This window comes from Pleurodeles waltl, chromosome 2_2, assembly GCF_031143425.1.
Source record: "Pleurodeles waltl isolate 20211129_DDA chromosome 2_2, aPleWal1.hap1.20221129, whole genome shotgun sequence".
Taxonomy (NCBI): domain Eukaryota; kingdom Metazoa; phylum Chordata; class Amphibia; order Caudata; family Salamandridae; genus Pleurodeles; species Pleurodeles waltl.
In genome coordinates, this window is record NC_090439.1 from 1,125,533,455 (window position 1) to 1,125,554,753 (window position 21,299).

A 21,299-nucleotide genomic window follows, 5' to 3' on the forward strand; every position below is an offset into this window, starting at 1 on the left:
CATTGCAATTAGATATTCTGGCACAGGCAGATATTCCTAGCACCCAAGCACATATATATAGATGTGGCTGCAATTACAACCAGGCACAGAAAGCAAACATACATCTGCTTACCAACATTATGCAAGTAGTAAAGCTAACACCAGCACAAATAGAAATGAACACTCATACACAAATCCCGAATTAACATAATCCTAACACTCAGTCACAAATATCCAAGGACACTCTAGTACTAAGACATAAGTATATCAAGCTTTCTTTCACACCAGGCACAAATAGCATTGGTGCGCACTCTCAACCCTTTGGCACCCTCAGACATTCTTGCAACCAACCATATGTGTGCTCGTGTCTAGTGTAAGGATGGAACCCAAGCAGAAAGAGAAGTGCAATGCTACTCGCAACCAGGCACAAGCGGCTACTGCACATTATCCTACAACATAGCTGTAAACAGAAACTTGCATCACTCCTTGCAAGCAGGCACAAATAACAGAGGTATGCATTCCTTGCGAACAGGCACAAATAACAGAGGTACACACCACCAGCACTCAGGATGCATGCATTCCTTGCGAACAGGCACACATAACAGAGGCACACACCACCAGCACTCAGGATGCATGCATTCCTTGCGAACAGGCACACATAACAGAGGCACACACCACCAGCACTCAGGATGCATGCATTCCTTGCGAACAGGCACAAATAACAGAGGCACACACCACCAGCACTCAGGATGCATGCATTCCTTGCGAACAGGCACAAATAACAGAGGCACACACCACCAGCATTCAGGATGCATGCATTCCTTGCGAACAGGCACACATAACAGAGGCACACACCACCAGCACTCAGGATGCATGCATTCCTTGCGAACAGGCACACATAACAGAGGCACACACCACCAGCACTCAGGATGCATGCATTCCTTGCGACCAGGCACACATAACAGAGGCACACACCACCAGCACTAGGATGCATGCATTCCTTGCGACCAGGCACACATAACAGAGGCACACACCACCAGCACTCAGGATGCATGCATTCCTTGCGACCAGGCACACATAACAGAGGCACACACCACCAGCACTCAGGATGCATGCATTCCTTGCGACCAGGCACAAATAGCACTCAGGATGCATGCATTCCTTGCGACCAGGCACAAATAACAGAGGTACACACCATTAGCACTCAGGATGCATGCATTCCTTGCGACCAGGCACACATAACAGAGGTACACACCGCCAGCACTCAGGATGCATGCATTCCTTGCAACCACGCACACATAACAGAGGTACACACCGCCAGCACTCAGGATGCATGCATTCCTTGCAACCAGGCACACATAACAGAGGTACACACCACCAGCACTCAGGATGCATGCATTCCTTGCAAGCAGGCACACATAACAGAGGTACACACCACCAGCACTCAGGATGCATGCATTCCTTGCAACCAGGCACACGTCTGATTTGAAAATTTCAAGAACACAGTAACATTGGAGAAAAACAAAGGCAAAATAAAGGGATACGTTGCTATTATTTAAGCAAAACCAGCAAAAGTCCACACTGGGGATCAGGTATTAATGACAAATTCCATTGTTTCTTTACTACGCACAATTCACAAATGCAGGCATTATAAATGCCCAGATTCAACCTGCAAACGTACACAATATTAGAACCCAGGCCTAAAGTTACGCGTAGGCACTAGCTCTGGGACCCAAGCAGTAATGCACACATCCCTAGCCCTAGGGCACAGATTAGATGCACCTACTGCTAACACCAAGGGACAAACAGAAACTAAACACTGAAGGGCATGTCCACACACACCCAGCTCCCATGCATAAAAAGCAATAGCACGCACTGCCCCACAGACTGTAAATGCACACATCCCTAGCCCTAGGCCACAGATTAGATGCACCCACTGCTAACACCGAGGGACAAACAGGAATAAACACTGAAGGGCATAAGGGACAAACAGGAATAAACACTGAAGGGCATGTCCACACACACCCAGCTCCCATGCATAAAAAGCAATAGCACGCACTGCCCCACAGACTGTAAATGCACACATCCCTAGCCCTAGGCCACAGATTAGATGCACCCACTGCTAACACCGAGGGACAAACAGGAATAAACACTGAAGGGCATGTCCACACACACCCAGCATCCATGCATAAAAAGCAATAGCACGCACTGCCCTACAGACTGTAAATGCACACATCCCTAGGCCACAGATTAGATGCACCCACTGCTAACACCGAGGGACAAACAGGAATAAACACTGAAGGGCATAAGGGACAAACAGGAATAAACACTGAAGGGCATGTCCACACACACCCAGCATCCATGCATAAAAAGCAATAGCACGCACTGCCCTACAGACTGTAAATGCACACATCCCTAGCCCTAGGCCACAGATTAGATGCACCCACTGCTAACACCGAGGGACAAACAGGAATAAACACTGAAGGGCATAAGGGACAAACAGGAATAAACACTGAAGGGCATGTCCACACACACCCAGCTCCCATGCATAAAAAGCAATAGCACGCACTGCCCCACAGACTGTAAATGCACACATCCCTAGCCCTAGGCCACAGATTAGATGCACCCACTGCTAACACCGAGGGACAAACAGGAATAAACACTGAAGGGCATGTCCACACACACCCAGCATCCATGCATAAAAAGCAATAGCACGCACTGCCCTACAGACTGTAAATGCACACATCCCTAGCCCTAGGCCACAGATTAGATGCACCCACTGCTAACACCGAGGGACAAACAGGAATAAACACTGAAGGGCATAAGGGACAAACAGGAATAAACACTGAAGGGCATGTCCACACACACCCAGCATCCATGCATAAAAAGCAATAGCACGCACTGCCCTACAGACTGTAAATGCACACATCCCTAGCCCTAGGCCACAGATTAGATGCACCCACTGCTAACACCAAGGGACAAACAGGAATAAACACTGAAGGGCATGTCCACACACACCCAGCATCCATGCATAAAAAGCAATAGCACGCACTGCCCCACAGACTGTAAATGCACACATTCCAAGCACCAGGTATCATTACTAAATGTACACAGCCATTCCTCCCATGTGTAGTCAACACGTGCATACATTTATTTGGGATTTATTATGGTGCACATAACGAGGGCACAGTCATACATGAACGGGCACATCACTAGCATTTAGGCACAAATGACATACCACAGGCATTAACAGCAAAGTGTGTCATCGGCAAGGCACAAGCAGCTAGTAGCTACCTTGATGGCGGGGGATAAATAACATGGTACAGATAACAGTAAATGCGCACATTGCTAGAGCCAAGAGCAAACACAAAGCACACGCAATCGTAACATCAAAGCACAAATAAGTGTCCACGGCAGGAGCAGCTTTGTGTGGACAAACAGGAAATATCCATAATCCGACCACCCAGGGCAAGAGAGCAAATACACCTACACCAATCACCAAAGTACAAATAGAAATTATTCTCCATTACCAACCTTTTTTATTTTATTATTGGCATGTGTCAAACATGCTTCACTAAATGATGCCTTAAAGAAACGGTATCCAAAGTTGTTCTAATAGATCAGCAAAATATTTTTTCAAGCTGCAAATTTTTGTACACAGTTTATTTTGAAAGCAAGCAATCGCCAATCTTGCTTTCAGGTTTCTGCATGTATTTGCTAATAATTAAGAACCATTCTGAGGAGATTATAAGTAGCCTCAAATGTTTGGATTTTGCAAATTATGAACACTGAACCACAGTCAGTAATACAAGCTGAGTTTACATCTTACAGCATTTCATGCAAGCTCTTACCCAATCAATAAATGTTTTGCATTAATGAAGCATATATACAAGTTTGAGCAACTTATATACATGGATATAAACTTGGCCTTAGATGCAGACAATTCTCGTTCACAGATCCATACTGCTGTACTGTAAAACTGTTGGCCAAAGCCTTTATAGTGCTGGGGATTTGGCCTACTTGTAGCACAGCTGCCAATTTCGTGCACAAAAAGCTAATATCACTACAGCGAACAAACCCAAGTGCACCATCCAAGTAGATGAATTACAAGCTCACCATCCTAATAAACTGCATACAACCTCGAAGTTACCATCCTGATAACTCACATTAAACCTCAAGGCTGCATACAACCTCAGCGTCAAAAGCCCTGGGCGTTGCATGCAACTTCCCAGGCAGAATTCAGAGCATTCCTTGAAAATCCCAGACAGCATCCCTTCAAGGAATCATGATATGCACTGTTTCAGCACAAATCAACAACGTTAGTGGCACAATCAATTCTAGAAAATCTAATGGTCACAAACTTTCCATTGCCAAACAAGAGAGGTTATCTTGTATCAAGACTGCTGATTTTGGATCAGGGAGACCGGGAATCTAACCGTGGGTCCCTTACTGTGCTCGAAACACAACATCTATTTGTTCAACGATAGCTCTATTTGACCAAAAAAAAGTATCAGCCCTTGTAAGCAGTTGAAATGCAAGACTGAGCAAAATAAAGGTGATTGGATATTTACTGGTACAAATTTACAGGTACAAAGTACCAAGTACAAAACAAATTCTCCTCATATGTGTCGTCCCAGCACAAGCAACAACCACAGAGGAACGATTTGATGAGAACAAACAACCTTGAGTTATCCAAGCAGAATCAATAACCTCACAAGCATCACCCTAGCACTGTCAAAACCCTTACAGGGACTGGCACAACACTGGTAGCAACAACCGAACAGGCATTCTTACTGGAAGCACTGGGATCCGACACATAATCCCAGGATAGCCGACGACTCTCAATACACTGTTCTAGAACAAGCAACAAAACACTATCTCCTTACAACATCATAGACATCATTCAATCAAACAATTCCCTAACAAGCACAAAATAAGCCTGAAAACTGCATAGGCACCAATGCACCAAAACAACCCGCAGGCATGATTAAACTCTGGCTGACAATTTGTCATGCAATACCATAGCACAGTTAAACATTTTAAAGGCACAATTTAGCACATTCAACAACTACCAAAAAATACCAGTCACAGCTTACAACTGTACAACACAAGAATACCTCAGCAACACCATCAAAGTGAAACTAAACTCAACATCCCAGCACAGTAAATAATCTCACCGGCTCATCACAGCATAGACAGGCCATCCTTGTTGCCACCTAATCACAGCAGGTATATCAAACAAAAAGAACGAAAAAAACACCCAATACTTAGTCAACAATTTCATAGCATCTTTGCAGTGTCAGCAACTTACAGGTATCCACCTCGCATGACCAAAGGATTCACATGCAGCCTATCATCGCCCCAAATATATTGCTACACCATTCCATGACCAGCGTGACTAAGGAATCAAAACCAGGATTTCAACTTTGTCAAAACTTCTAAAGGCATCAGTTCACGCAAAGTTTTGCAGACACCATGTTGGCATACTAAACAATCTTAAATGTGTCACCCTAGCACATCCAACAATCCCACAGGTGACAACCCAGCACAGTCAACCACCTCACATGCATCATCCAAGCAGAGTCAATCTCCTTATTGGCACCACACCTGCATAACCAATCACCTAAAAGCCATGATCAAAGCAAAACCAGCAATTTTGCGGGCACAGTGTCAGCACAACCACCAGCCTGACAGGCACAGTCCCGGAAAAGCCAAGAACAGTCACAGGTCAATAATCCAATTAGCACAATCAAGGAAAACATAGCAACCTCACAAAAAGAATCAAAGCAAAATCAACAACAGCAGCACCATTCTAACACAACCAGGAGCATCTTCAAAAGCACCATATCATCACAACGAAAACTTCACACAAGTGTAGCTGCTAAGTGACCCAATGCCATGTGTGACACCCTCAGCCAGTCCTGATGTTTAAAGAACACTCTTTTACCTGCTGAGACTTATAAACCCAATTTGAATGAAAAATATAAAACTAAAGTCCTAGAGTGCACAACACTGTAAAAAGCCAGGACAAGTTGTAAATATCAAGCATGGTATGGGCCATTCGTCAGTTATCTCATATGTATTCGTCAGTACAAACCAAAACCTAACATGCACTGCCCAGGGCAGCCAACAACTTCCTAAACACCACTGCAACACAACTACCAACCTCAGCCATACTTAAAAACCTAACATGCTTAAACATAAACATACGATACCCAGGACAGCCAACAACTTCAGACACCACTGCAACACAACTACCAACCTCAGCCATACTTAAAAACCTAACATGCTTAAACATAAACATACGATACCCAGGACAGCCAACAACTTCATAAACACCACTGCAACACAACTACCAACCTCAGCCATACTTAAAAACCTAACATGCTTAAACATAAACATACGATACCCAGGACAGCCAACAACTTCAGACACCACTGCAGCATAACTACCAACCTCAGTCATATTTTCACTGTAGCTCACACAAGACTAACAACCTCGCAAGCACTTACAAAGCAAACACCTCAATGGTTACATCTGAAAACTATCACTGGTCTAATCACCTGCTCGCAAACAAAAAATCCTCAAATCTCACAGTCCGAGCACAGCCAAGAACCTCACAAACACCTTCCCAGCACAGCCAACTAAACACAAGTATAGCAAAGCCAACAGTCTCACAGGCATAATCTTGACAAATCCTCCAAAGTTACAGACACCATGCTGGTGCAACAAGCAAGTTCATGGACACCATTCCAGCATATTCAACAACATCAGAAGCAATAAGTCAGCATGGTCGCAAAGACAAGGGCGCCATTTATTTACACAGCCAACAACCTTGAGGCATTTTCTCAGTTTAAATACGAAATTCACGGAGACGATTAAAGGAAAACCAGGCACCTAAGAGAAACCATCTGAAATAACTTAGCAACCACCACGGCTCAGTTACAATGTCAGAAACACCCCTAACACACAGCCAACAACTTAATATGCCAGGACAGGTGCAAGCCTTACAGGCACCACCCCCACCTCAGCAAAGTCAAGAGCCTCACAAGTACCATCCAAAGGATGCACGCAACAACCTACGTCAGCACAGCTCACCTAGCTCAAATCCACCTTCACAACTACCTCACAACCATCGAAGCAAAACCAGCAACCTTAAAGCCATCGTTCAAGCACAGTCGACATCTTCATATGCAATATCACAGCACGGATGGCAATCTCACCGACACTCTTCCAGCTCAGTGCACGCCCAAGACATAACCCTGGCAAAGTCATCACAGGCAAAATCCCATCACAGACAACAGTCTGACATGCACCACCACCACATAGCTAATAACCTTCTAGTCGGTTTCTTATTCCAAACCGTGCAACCGTATACACCACCCCACCACAATGAACAACCCATAGACCACGTAAACCTCTTGCACGAGGCTGTGAGATACCAATCTCTTTCACTATCCACTGTTCATTCACCACTCAGTGTTTGCTGCAAGCTCTGTGCACCTTTTCTGCTAGAGATTCTAACAGAACGAATACATATCGACATACCAACGCCATCTCCGTCTATGCAGTCCACAAACTGTTTCACACCAGGCGTTCCTCATTTCCTCCCACATTAGTATGACCAAGCGCAACCAGCGCCATAACATCCCCCTCATCAAAAACTAGAGGAGCCCATAAAGGGCCCATCAGACCACCTAAGAAACGAGCATCACACCTGTGCGCAATGTAAGCCATTACAAGCAAACTCAGTGCACAGACCCCGGCGACTGCATGCGCTCCACCTGCTCAGGGCGTTGGTTGGACCGCGTGCGTCCTTGGATTTATCCGGGCTGCATCGAGCCTGCATCTCGCTCCCAAATTCGCATCTGGTGGTCAGTTGAAGACTATAGAAACGCACTATAAATGCAACTATATTTTCAATATACCATCCCAGCGGAGAAGCCAACACTCCCAACTGCAGTCTCGAGACTCCAAGGCACGATGAATCCGCGGGGGGCCACCTACCACCAAGACCCCCGATGAGTCCAGGGCAGGCCCGGTCAGTGCGCACCTCGGTGGCCAGTAGATGAGTCCAGGGCAGGCCCGGTCAGTGCGCCCACCTAGGTGGCCAGTAGATGAGTCCAGGGCAGGCCCGGTCAGTGCGCCCACCTCGGTGGCCAGTAGATGAGTCCAGGGCAGGCCCGGTCAGTGCGCCCACCTAGGTGGCCAGTAGATGAGTCCAGGGCAGGCCCGGTCAGTGCGCCCACCTAGGTGGCCAGTAGATGAGTCCAGGGCAGGCCCGGTCAGTGCCCACCTAGGTGGCCAGTAGATGAGTCCAGGGCAGGCCCGGTCAGTGCGCACCTCGGTGACCAGTAGATGAGTCCAGGGCAGGCCCGGTCAGTGCGCACCTCGGTGGCCAGTAGATGAGTCCAGGGCAGGCCCGGTCAGTGCGCCCACCTAGGTGGCCAGTAGATGAGTCCAGGGCAGGCCCGGTCAGTGCGCCCACCTAGGTGGCCAGTAGATGAGTCCAGGGCAGGCCCGGTCAGTGCCCACCTAGGTGGCCAGTAGATGAGTCCAGGGCAGGCCCGGTCAGTGCGCCCACCTAGGTGGCCAGTAGATGAGTCCAGGGCAGGCCCGGTCAGTGCGCACCTCGGTGACCAGTAGATGAGTCCAGGGCAGGCCCGGTCAGTGCGCCCACCTCGGTGACCAGTAGTTGAACGGCTGCTGAAAAGCGCGCGTCCGGATGAAAACGCAAGGCGCGCTTGCCAACTCCACGACTCCTCAAAGACTCCGAACCACAAGTTTGAAACAAAAAGAGCAAAAAAGGTTCAAGCCATCCGCGCTGCTACAAAAATGAAACCGCAGCAGAAACTTCAGGGGGTCATCACAACGGCCTCGTCGGCGTCAAATCCCTTCCGCTGGGCTCGGAAGCCGCTGGCCTGTCACAAATCGGATTTTCTACTTACAGAGACAGGTGGGGAGTCCCTGGAAAAGGCCAGGTCCTGTTTGTTCGTCCTGGTTGATATTCAGTGGGGGCTGCGGGTCCATGCTGTGTAGGAATGGAGTTCTGGACGGAAGGAAGGGCCTGGCGTGAGCTTCTAACTCCAGACCAGTTTTGGAGCCGTCCTCTGCCGCCCCCGGGCAGTGGGCTCAAAAGGCACCAAGTTTAGCGCTCCCGCAAGAAGTCCCGGTTGCCCTGGAGACAGGTGCAGGATGCGGGCCCGTGGTACCCCTCGGCCTTGGGATGCTTCGGGGCTTTCATGCCTCTTTCTCGCTCGCCCCCCTGTCCAAACTCCCGCACGACAGGAGGACAGGGAGGACCCACGCCGCAGACCCCCAGTAATACAATAAGCCTCTCCAGCTTAACCCCTGGCTCGCCGGAGACAACGCGTTGCCGAGGAAACTCGGTGGGCTTTCCGAAGTATCCTGTGGTGGTGACGGGACAACGGAGGGGGAGGGGGCAGTGCGGACTGGAAGTGCTTGCTCGGTAGTTGGTAGAATGAGAGGACCATTTCCCAGCCAACAGGGGCCTCCTCGTCAGAAGAGCGGGAATGGGAAGTTGGTGAAGATGTCTATGAGTCAAACTGCCCCCGAGGAATGATGCCCAACGGCGCGCCATGCATCAGAGGTTACACAGTATAGTGGCAATTTTACAGTTCTGTGCTCGACCTCACACACTCGAGACAGCATCGGGGAATACCGCAAACTTCTTGCACTGGGCACATCTTTTTTTTGCTTTAGAGGCAGCAGTCGCCAGACAAAATATTTTATTCTTCTTCTTTCATTCTACGACTGTCTCTTCTCATGGGACAATATATGCCGTGCTTTTATGTTTAAAAAATAAATGTATGCCTATATCCTTTGTTTTTCTTTCTTCTTTTTTTTTAAAGCGAACTAACAGAAAAACTCCCTCACATTCGAATTCACCCCCCTCAACCCCCCCAAAAAATGGAACGGGTTTTCCAAGCGTTGAGGCACAAACTGAGAGAAACAAGTAAAACAGTGGTTAACTGAAGAAAGTGTTAAGATTTCCACGAGGAAAGAGCGAACAGCGCGCAGCCCCAACCCCCCCGGGAACGGATGCACCGTACGGGGGTATCTGCATTCCTTAAGAGGAGCCCAAGAAACTACTTCAACAACTTCGGGATTTTTTTTCCATTGCCTATATTCGAGCGACCACGAGGAGAAGTGACCAGTCACTACATTGAAAATGGAAGACAGCCATGGAGGGGCTGAGGCGCCTTGGCTTTGTAGCCACCAGCAGTTTACATACAGGGATTTTAGGTCTAGCTTCACAGATCGCCTGTTTGCCTGACCTAACATTACAAAGGACGTAGCTCGACCAATAAAATCGGGGGATGTGAGCTTCACATTTTCCAACCATCACATGGCATATAGGGGGTTATTACAACTTTGGAGGAGGTGTTAATCCGTCCCAAATGTGACGGATATACCACCAGCCGTATTACGAGGTCCATAGGATATAATGGACTCGTAATACGGCTGGTGGTAAATCCGTCACTTTACCGTCACTTTTGGGACGGATTAACACCTCCTCCAAAGTTGTAATAACCCCCATAATGTCACCATACATTATACAACAAGCAAAGAACATGACAGGGGCTAAAGGGGCAGTGGAAAGGGAAACGAATGCGGATTGGTAGGGGTACTAAGGGAAAGAAAACACAATATTTTGTAAAATAACCATCATTTTTTAAGACTTTCAATAGAGAGGGAGAGCGTGTCTGCGTTTTTGACTGTGTGCATGTAAAAGTTCTAATAAAATCCGACAGACACCTCACCATACCCAACTGAAAGCAGCTATACTCAACTATTTTCCAGAAAATATATATATTAAGAGGGTGTAACACCCTACACACACCCCTCATATCACTAATGTACATAAGGGGTGAGCTTTGGCTCCACCCAGGAGTAAAAGTTTCGCACTTAGGCCCATATTTATACTTTTTTAGCGCTGCATTAGCGCCGCTTTTTGACGCAAAAGCGGCGCAAACTTACAAAATACAATTACTAGACTGCATTGTGTGAGGGCAGGCACAGCCCTTTCAGGTGCGAGTGACCACTCCTCCCCTCGCTCCTGGCACAGATGGCTCATCAGGAAATGCAGGCTACACCCCAGCTCCCTTTGTGTCACTGTCTAGTGTGAGGTGCAACCAGCCCAACTGTCAAACTGACCCAGACAGGGAATCCACAAACAGGCAGAGTCACAAAAATGGTATAGGCAAGAAAATGCCCACTTTCTAAAAGTGGCATTTTCAAACACACAATCTCAAAATCAACTTTACAAAAATATGTATTTTTAAATTGTGAGCTCAGAGACCCCAAACTCCACATGTCCATCCGCTCCCAAAGGGAATCTACACTTTAATCAGATTTAAAGGTAGCCCCCATGTTAACCTATGAGAGGGACAGGCCTTGCAACAGTGCAAAACAAATTTAGCAATAGATCTCTGTCAGGACATATAAACCACATTACTATATGTCCTACCTTAACCATACACTGCACCCTGCTCTTGGGGCTACCTAGGGCCTACCTTAGGGGTGACTGACATGTAAGAAAAGGGAAGGTTTAGGCCTGGCTAGTGGGGACGCTTGTCAAGTCAAAGTTACAGTTAAAACTGCATTCACAGACACAGCAGTGGCAGGTCTGAGCCATGTTTACAGGGCTACTCATATGGCTGGCACAACCAGTGCTGCAGGCCCACTAGTAGCATTTGATTTACAGGCCCTGGGCACCTCCAGTGCCCTTTACTAGGGACTTACTAATAAATCAAATTTGGCAATCATGGATAAACCAATCACATACACATTTTGTAAAGGAGCACTTGCACTTTAGCATTGGTTATCAGTGGTAAAGTGCCCAGAGTAACAAAAACAGCAAAATCAGAGTCCAGCACACATCAACAACCAGGGGAACATAGGCAAAAGGTTAAGGGAGACCACGCCAAGGATAAAAAGTCTAACAAAACAATATTGCGTGTCAGAGTGGCTTTTTACAAACCTATAAGAGCACTTTGTTCCTCCTGTCAAGTCTGGATTTGCAGCAGACGAATTAAGAAAGCCATAATAGACAATCACTCTTTTAATCATCTAGTGGCACTCCACTGGAATTCTCTGCCTTAGGAAATTTGTCTCACAGATTATCTCCTCGTATTTCAGAAACACTTCAAGACCTGGGTATTTCCCCTTTAGTTGGTATGGAGCATGAGGAGTTGCCATTTTGGTCCAGCACCGTGATATCCCTTAGTGGGTGACGGTGCACTTTATAAATACTTCAAATACAAATGCAAATAAAAATACAGTGACGTCTGCTCGAGTTTAAGTGTGGCTCTTAAACAGTGTTGGAGCTGTCTATATTTCCAGATCTGTGATTCAAGGAAGGAAACTCCTGCACAAAGGACCTGAAAGGACTTGAACACACCCTCTTTATATAGGTCACTGATCATGGCCATGCCCCCCGGATCCTAATCTACCATCTAATTGGGCCCATTTGGGCTGGTGGGTTGTGATGGAAAGAGCATCACTCTTAACTCGGCTGATCCTGTACCCCAAGAAAATGGACAAAACGGAGGGGGGGGGGGCGGGGGGGGGAAATAAGGGACATCAGCCCAAGGACAGAATTATCCAGGTCCGAAAGCTTAAGGAGGATATCATCCGCACATAATAGGATCTTTGTTTCCCCTGCTGGTGTCACTATACCCTGTACTCTTATCACACTGTCTAATGGGTGCTGCAAAAGGTTCCAGGGCTAGGAGGAAGACAAGTAGGGACAGCGAGCAGCCCTGTTGGGTCCTCCTGTGTATAGTGAATGTTGAGGACCTCAATCCCCCACAGTTTATTTAACCGGAGAGGTTCAAGTGTATTCAACAAATTTTAGACATGAAAACTGGTCCTGGTCCAGCTCTCTCCAGCATATGGAAAAATATGTCCCCATTCCACGCTATCAAACTCCTTTCGGCGTCGAGCGAGAGCAGCATCTTCTCATCCCTATCAGCGCGCACTTGCCACAGTACATGTGTTAACGTGTGCATAAGGACCGTCCCACAACAAATCCCACCTGCGAATGATGTGTCAGACTAGGCAAAACCTTTTAAGCCGGGTCGTGAGCACCTTCGTCTGAATTTTCATATCCGTGATGAGGAGCGATATAGCTAGCACAATCAGTGGGGTTCTTGTTTGCTTTCAGTATGAGGCAGACAATGGCTGAATTGTAATTCACGGGGAAGCTACCACATTCATCAGCCTCCTTGAAGACTCGACATAAGAGTGGGGCCACCAATTGTGCATTTTGCTTGTAAAACTCAGTAGGAAAACCATTGTCTTCCGGGGTTCTGTTACATGGCATTTCCAAATTAGCTGTCACAATCTCTTCCTCTGTTATGTCCCCATCAAGCTGTTGTCTGCCTATCTGTGACAAGGTTAGAAGATTGACGTTGGCCATAAATGCATTCAGTCCCATAGATCAGGATGCGCCTCTGCTCTATATAAGGTGCTCAGATACTGGGCGAAAGCTTCCGCTACCTTAAATTGGGTGTGTAAGGAGCCTATTTTACGCATTCCTTTCGCTTGTATGGCCAGGTCGGCCTGCAGCTGGTGAAACTGTGCAGGAAGAAGCCTGTCCACCTTCCCTGCTTACTCTTAAAGCCGCATTCTCAGTCACAAGAGGGCATACTTCGCCTTAGATGTAAAGAGCGTGTTCAAGTCCATCTTTGCCCTTTCCAGCTGGAGGAGAAGGGGGTGGGAAGGGTGTTGCATATATTGGGCAGTTAAAGTTTGCAATGTCTGCTCTAGATACTGTTGTCGATCGGAACATTGCAGTTTATGGATTGCGGAGTCGTGCATCAAATCAAATGGCCCTGCAGGACAGATTTTCCTGCTGCCCAAAGTGTTTGAGCGTACCATACTGTTCTCTCGTTCTTAAGTCGATACCTGCACGGGTGGTTTACTAGCCTCTGTTTTTCCAGAGGTTGTTTGTAAAAGGAAACAATGAGGCGCCATTGCTTCGCAACTGTGGCAATATGTGCAAGAGCTAAGGGCCATATGTACGAACACATTTTCCCATAGACACAGAATGGGCAAAACTGCTTGCTACATCTGGCCCTAAATCCAATACAGTTGTGCAATTCTTCCTTCCCGGATAGTGCAATCCTACAGGACCGTCAGAGTGGGATGGTACACAACAAAATAGTCATTCCTTGAACCGTGTATGTCGGACATGAAAGTGTATTCCCTGTCTCGAGGCTGTGCAAGTCGCCAGGGATCTGGGAGGTCATAGTCAGAGATTACATTCATCACGAGTGCACGGTCTCTCACATTTGCTTTATCATAGACTTTGGTCTATGTTCGGATCTAAGGCCAGGTTCCAGTCCCCACCCACCACCAGTCGGGAGTGTCTGAATTCCACAAACAGTCGGGAGAGAGTATACAGGAAGTTGGCACTGTTGGTATTTGGTGCATATATCGGTCCCACCACCATCTTGGTACGCATGGTCCTGAGTTTTGCGAATTCATATTGCTCCTCCCCAACCCAGTCCTGCATCAGTTTGCCCGATTTCAATTGGGATAGGTGTGTCTCCTGTACAAGCGCAATGTCAGGAGATTTAATGGCCATTAATGCCAGAACCTTCTGGTTTTAACAAAATGAGTAAGTCCGTTCACATTAAACGACAGCAGTCACAGTGTCCTGAGCCTGAAATGAGCCATCTGACCTCCAACAAGAGGACCACCACAACCAGAGCGGAGTCAGTGGCAGGGCAACAAAGGTGGTGGGAAAAGGGGATGGCCGGGTATGTGAGAGAACCACTGGTCCAAAAGCAATAGGAGACTGAAGGAGGCCAGGGGGAGGGTTAAGTCCAGTCTAAACATTGTCAGAATGCTATCAGTGAGCATGTGTCTGGACTGTCAAAGAAAACGTGCACCAACCGCTGCGAAAAAAAGACAAAAAAAGAAGCGAGGAATAGAAAAACACAAACAAATACATGAAACTGAGGCCAATGCTAGACAAGAGTACTTCAGTCACAGTCCCAGAGCTACCTCGGTCTGTCCATCTTCCTTTGCCCAACTTTAAACAAGCGAGTTCCTTTCCAACTGAGTCCCCCCAAGCACCCACTAGCCGGGTACAAATATTAACATAAGTATCCCAAATAACATAAGAACTCCCTCTACACCCACTTGAAAGTAAGGAAAAGATTCAGGGGAGAAGGGGCACAGTTAAGGTGGAGGTTGGGATATCCTCCATGAAGAGTTTAGTAAAGAGTTCACAGTCCCAGTCACCTATCCCTGTGTCCCTTCCACAACGTAACCAGTTAGGTTTTACCCACAACAACGGTGAAAGGTAGGCCACAGTATCCAGTCCACCTACAGCTCCTCCCTGGAGTAAACCGCCCATAGGCGCATGATTTATCTCGGTCTCTACCAGCATTGGTGGAAGAACCTTTGCTGCCCTTCTCTTCCCATCATCAGAGAACTAAACGCCAGTCCACAACTTTCTGTCCCAGACAACTCCTGTTCCCCTGTGTCACCCTCACCATCCATGCCCCTGGCCAACGCATCGCAACAGTAGTGTGAAGCTCAACATGTCCATCTCCTTAGTATAAGGTGGTCCAGAGTTGTTCGAGTTCATCCAACACCATGAATTCCCTGCGAGTATCGCTGATCAGAATCAGCATTGTAGCAGGCTCTAAGAGGCCATACGTAATATCCAGCTTCAGAAGGGGCGATCACAATACTAGGAACTCTGCAAGAAGTCGGCAGCAATGTGTATCTTTCAGTCCTTATAAATAAATAGGCAGACAATGAAGCAGACAGACAATTATGGGCAGTTGTGTAGTACTAGGTCTGGCAGTTGTGAGCAGATCCTGGGGACCCTCTGAACTTCCAAAGGAGGAGAAAATGTCAGGACATTAAGTTGAGGAAAAAGGACACCAGAAAGTTCTCTGCCTCTAGACCCTCTGGTATCCCTAGGAAGTGTAGATTGTTGCAGTGGCTGCAATCCTCCACATCCACCAGCTTCCACTGTAGATGCCACAATTCCTGCCACACATCCAGCTCCTTTTCCAGTGGCAATAGGCAGTCACCCAGTAAAGTGTCTCTAGCTGAGTTTGTAATGTAGTCAGATCTGCCCTTACTGTTTTGAGTTCAGTAGGCGTCAACCTTGTGTCTTCTTTGACCGAGTTCATTGTAGTTTATCATCACTGCCGGTTCCCTCATTAGGGTTCCCAGTGTGATTTTAGCCATGTTGTCGTGGTGTGGGGTCAGTTTGCCACCCACTGCTTCCGAGAACAGTTACTGGGCCTTGAACATCCCTGGACAGTGCAAGATTATTTCCAAGTATTCAGAGACCGGCACGGTTGTGATGTCACACGGGAAGGCAAAGGCGGCAGCAGCAGATGAAGGGCCCTGCAGCAGGGATCAATGAACAGCTGACATGGTAGCGCCCAGGAGGGTATGGGCTAACGACTAGGGGTGGGCAGAATATTCTAAACTTTGCATTACTCTTGTAATGCAAACTTACAGTCAAATTCTGCCAATCACCGCATGGCAGAATTTTTTCCTCAAGCGAGGCTCCAGAACAGTAAGTTGGCGAGCGCAAGCAAGATTTGGTGTCCCCTAGTATGATTTGTGGTTGCTATCAGGACATCAGGTAAGAGTTTTCTAGCGCAGGCAGTCACAACCGTTTGTGGTCAGAAGGCTGCCGCTCAAGTGGAAAATCTACTAAAGCTGCAGCAAAATTAACTTGAGTAATTGTGCCTTATGTCGCACACTGTGGTGCTGTTCGCCCTACATTTTTAGCAGGGAACACGCTACTGGCGCTAAATCACAGCATAAGTAGTGCAACATAGTTATTGTTGCAAGTTGGTGGCACTCCGCTGAGTTTTTATGCGACACTGCAGAATTCTGCAGTCAAATTCCGCAAGTTCCACCCTCCCCTAAGAACAATCCAGTCAGCTGTGCATAACGGCACATCAATGCCCAAGTCAAGTTGAAGAGGTGCAAAGCAGGCCAACCGATGATCAGAGGTTCAAAGCCCCAGATGCAGTCACCTCGGATACTCCCGGCAAGGTGTGGCTGGTACATGTCAGGGATCAGCTCTCCAAAAGATCAGTTTACACATTAAAGTTTGTGGGGGGGGGTTGGGGAGGGGAGAGAACCAGTTCCTTGTCCACTGTCCTTGAGATCCAATGCGGGGCAAATGGAGGAAGTTAGGCCAGCAGGAGCGTGCCCTACATAGGCGCTGTGTTCAAACCGCAGTCTGTAGGGGTGGAGGAGGGATCCGAGGTTATGGACTAAGCCCCGAACCCTGGTTACAGGACATTGGGGGGGCACCCCAGCGTTTGGAGGACTTTGTCAAGGCCTGAGGTCTGAAGGGGGTGCAGAGCTCTGACACTAAGGACGAGGCTCACGGGCACTGCAGTGCTCAAATGAGTCCGCCACCGGCATTATATTGGCAGGGGTGCACTGGAGCTCACCCCAGTGTTGCGGTGGAAAGAAGAACTCTTGTGGGGTGAAGTGCAACCCCTGGCATGCCGCCTGTGCTGGGCTTCAGAACAATGTTCTCAGCAGCTGCAGCTAAGCATTCAAGGCCATGGCCAAGGTTTGTCTCTGTTGGGCGTGGTCACGAGGGGCGCTAGATGCCAGCAGTCTGCGTTCAGCTAGGCTCCGCCCCTCAAATAGCTGTGTCCTCAGCAACCACAGCTGAGTACTTGTAGCCGAGGCCTGTCCCTCCCACAGGTGCTGTTGCTAGGCGGGTCGCGGCAGGAGCCCTAGGGCTCTGGCAGCCACTGGTGCAGAGGACCAACATTTTCCGTGGGCCCTCCTGGAACAAGGCCGCCTGGTTTCCGCCACTGAGGCTGCCCAACAGGCCTTAGTACATACTTTGGGGCGCCAGGGCTAGCAGGACCTTCAGCAGATGCCAGCCATCTTCACTGCAGCCAGGCTATGCCCCCCACTTTTGAGCATTTTTATATTTGCTGGATGATATGGACGTATGTGTTTACACATGGTCGCAACTATAAAGAAGCGTACATATCGCATGTGAAATTCAGAATGATGCCTCTCCAAGAAGCCCTTCCATTAATCAATAAGGAAGATTTCCTAGCACCACTGAACTTGTAAAATGCTTATCTCAATGAACATATGCATCCCACCTAGCGGATATTTCTATATATAGGACCAACATTACCAGTTTCAGGTACTACCCTTTGGGCCAGATGTACAATCCTTTTTGCACGTTGCGACATTGCAAAAAGCACATCACGATGCCCAATCCCCGTTTTGCGAGTCGGTAACCTGGTTACCAACTCACAAAACGGGACTGCGAGTCGCAATTCGGAAGGGGTGTTCCCCTTCCTAATAGCGAGTCGCAGCGCGATGCTGTATTGTTTTGTGACTGCAAATGAGGTCGCAAAGCAAACACAGTTACCACCAGTGTCACACTGGTGGTAACCCATTCGCAAAAGGGAAGGGGTCCCCAGGGGACCCCTTCCCCTTTGTGAACGGCATGAAAAAATGAACGGAAACGTTTAATTTTTTCGTTTAAGGAAAACGCCTGCATTACAACAAAAAATAATTGCTTTATTTAAAAGCAGTCACAGACATGGTGGTCTGCTTTCTACAGCAGGCCACCATCCCTGTGAGTGCCTCCACTCGCAAGGGGGTCGCTAACTGCGACCCACCTCATTAATATTAATGAGGTGGGCCTTTGCGACCCCCTTGCGAGTCGCAGATGGTGTCAAGGACACCGTCCTACATTCTGGATTGCGACTCGCATATTGCGAGTCGGTCTGACTTGCAATTTGCGAGTCACAATCCAGATTTTTCCTACATCTGGCCCTTTGTCCTTTCCTCTTCACATAATATGCTTACTAAAATGCTGCCACCATTAGTGTGAGTCATTCACAGTAGATGTATTCAAGTATTCCCTTATGTAGAGGACTGCTTCATTTCTTTTTCTCTTCTTCCCAAAGCTCTTTATCACGTCCAAGAGGTGTGCAAGTTGGTCCAAGAGGACAGAGTTTGCCTAACCCTCAAATGTTTGTCTGACACCCATGCAGGACTTACACTTCTTTTGAGCCCATTTCAGAACTAATGTAGGAGATGTGTTCCTACCCCTGGTGAGAAGCCAGGAACTGACAGCTGAGATTCTGAACACACTGACACACAAGACTCCACCAGTGAGAATGGTTAAAACCACAAGCTCTCATTGCATCAACTTCCACGGTCCTTCCTTGGGAACATCGTCACTTGTATCCATTATTAAAACATTTGCTGGAACACTGGTTTCCTCGTTCATGGGACTTCAAGCAGAGGGTATCAGTCAACTGTCAGAGGGTGCCAGTCAACTATCAGGTGAAGGAACTGCTGGGCTGGTGTTTGGGCTTAGTCAAAGGTCATCCCTTTCATTTAGCTCCAACAAGGATTGTCTCCACAGATGCCAGCACGCTAAAGTGTGGGCCACTCTAGACAGCTCCTGTTGGAAATTGCCCTTTTTGCAGGGTTTTCCCCAATCTTTTTGCCTTCTTCCTCCTAATTTGTCAGGTCTGTTTTTGCTGGTTTATTGTCTCTGTGTACTTTAACACTGCTAATCAGTGCTAAAGTGCAAGCGCTCCCTATAGAAATTGAACTGTTGATTGGTTTATCCATGATTGGCATATTTGATTTACTGGTATGTCCCTAGTAAAGTGCACTATAGGTGCCAAGGGCCTGTAAATCAAATGCTACTAGTGGGCCTGCAGCACTGGTTGTGCCAGCCACATTAGTAGTGCTGTAACCATGGCTCAGACCTGCCACTGCAATGTCTGTGTGTGCAGTTTCAAACTGCCAATTTGACTTTGCAAGTGTACCCACTTGCCAGGCCTAAACCTTCCCTTTTACTACATGTCAGGCACCCCTAAGGTAGGCCCTAGGTAGCCCCAGGGGCAGGGTGCAGTGTATGTTTAAGACAGGACATACTCTAGTGTGTTTTATATGTCCTAACAGTGAAATACTGCCAAATTCGGTTTTCATTGTGCAAGGTCAATCCCTCTCATAGGTTAACATGAGGGCTGCCTTTAAATATCCTTAAAGCGCAGATTCTCCTCGAGAGCAGATAAAAATATGGAGTTTATGGTCTCTGAACTCACAACGTAAAAATACATCTTTTATTGAAGTTGTTTCTTAAATGGTCTGTTTGAAAATGCCACTTTTAGAAAGTAGGCATTTTCTTGCTTAAACCATTCTGTGACTCTGCCTGTTTGTGCATTCCCCATCTGGGTCAGTTGGGCTATTCACACCTCTTCTCTAGACAGTGACACAAAAGGGGGCAGGGTGTAGCCTGCATATCCTGATGAGCCATCTGAGCCAGAGGGGAGGGAGGAGTGGCCGTTCACACCTGAAAGGACTGTGCCTGCCCTCACACAATGAGTCTCCAACCCCCTGGTGAGTGTCTGGGGCCTGGCCAAGGAAGGATCTTGCAAACACTTGAGACTTTGCTTTGAAGTGCGCCAACTTCAAAGGCAGAACAGGGTATAAGAAGACCCAAAACCCCAACTTGTTGAATCTTTCTGGAATCAAGAGGAACCTCTGCCCAGGAGAAGAGCTGAAGGGTGAGTACTTTCCCTTTGCTGTGTTGCTTTGCTGAACTGGCCTGCAGTTGCTGCTTCTGCCTGAAAAGAGTGCAAAGGGTGTTTTGCTGTGTGTCCTGTTTGAGAAAGTTCCCCAAGGGCTTGGAGTAGAGCTTGCCTCCTGTTGGAAGTCTCAGGGACACCAAAGACTTCAATTTCCTCGACCTGCAGCACTGGAAACGGTGTGTTTTGTGTTGTTCAAGAGGAGAAACCACTGCGACTCCGCCAACTAAGCCGCTGGCCGCACCGTGACCTGCCGACACCGCACGGAGTCGCATTGCTCCGCTTTGCACCGCAACCCTAGTCTCGCCGATGCTGTCATTAGAAGACTTCACCGATCCGCTGCTCGCACTGCGACCTGTGGGCCCCGCACTCTGGCATCGCCTGCTCACATCGAAGCCTGGGCCTCCCCGACGACGTCGCTCTTACTGACACCAGTGCCGCTGCCTGCACCGTGGCCGGTCGACACAGCTCGTGAGGAACACAAAGCACCGTCCCATCCCACACCGCACCCCCGGACCACCGCCGCCAGCACCATCGACTCCAGTGTCATCACCGTGGCCTATGAACACTGCTCATGAGGGTCACAAAGCACCGTCCCACACCGGTGGCTTGGACCTACCGACGGCAGCGCTTCCACAACGACGAGGCTGCCTGCACCGTGACCTGTGGACACGGCACATTGCACCGCCCCGATTCACACCGCAGCCCTGGTCT

The 21,299-nt window shown here is 48.0% G+C and overlaps 1 protein-coding gene across 3 annotated transcripts in view; it reads right to left on the minus strand.

Annotated features, from left to right (window-relative positions):
• Positions 1 to 8,031, minus strand: part of LOC138282926 (microtubule-actin cross-linking factor 1, isoforms 6/7-like) — a 533,430-nt gene extending 525,399 nt beyond the window's left edge. Inside the window, exon 1 of one of the 3 annotated variants that reach the window (XM_069220983.1) lies at positions 7,908 to 8,031. The gene's annotated coding sequence lies outside the window, so the exon portion shown is untranslated. Of the gene's footprint in view, positions 1 to 7,696; positions 7,872 to 7,907 lie in introns of those variants that run through there. The other 2 variants (XM_069220984.1, XM_069220985.1) reach the window with 2 other exon arrangements.
• Positions 8,032 to 21,299: the final 13,268 nt, after the last annotated feature.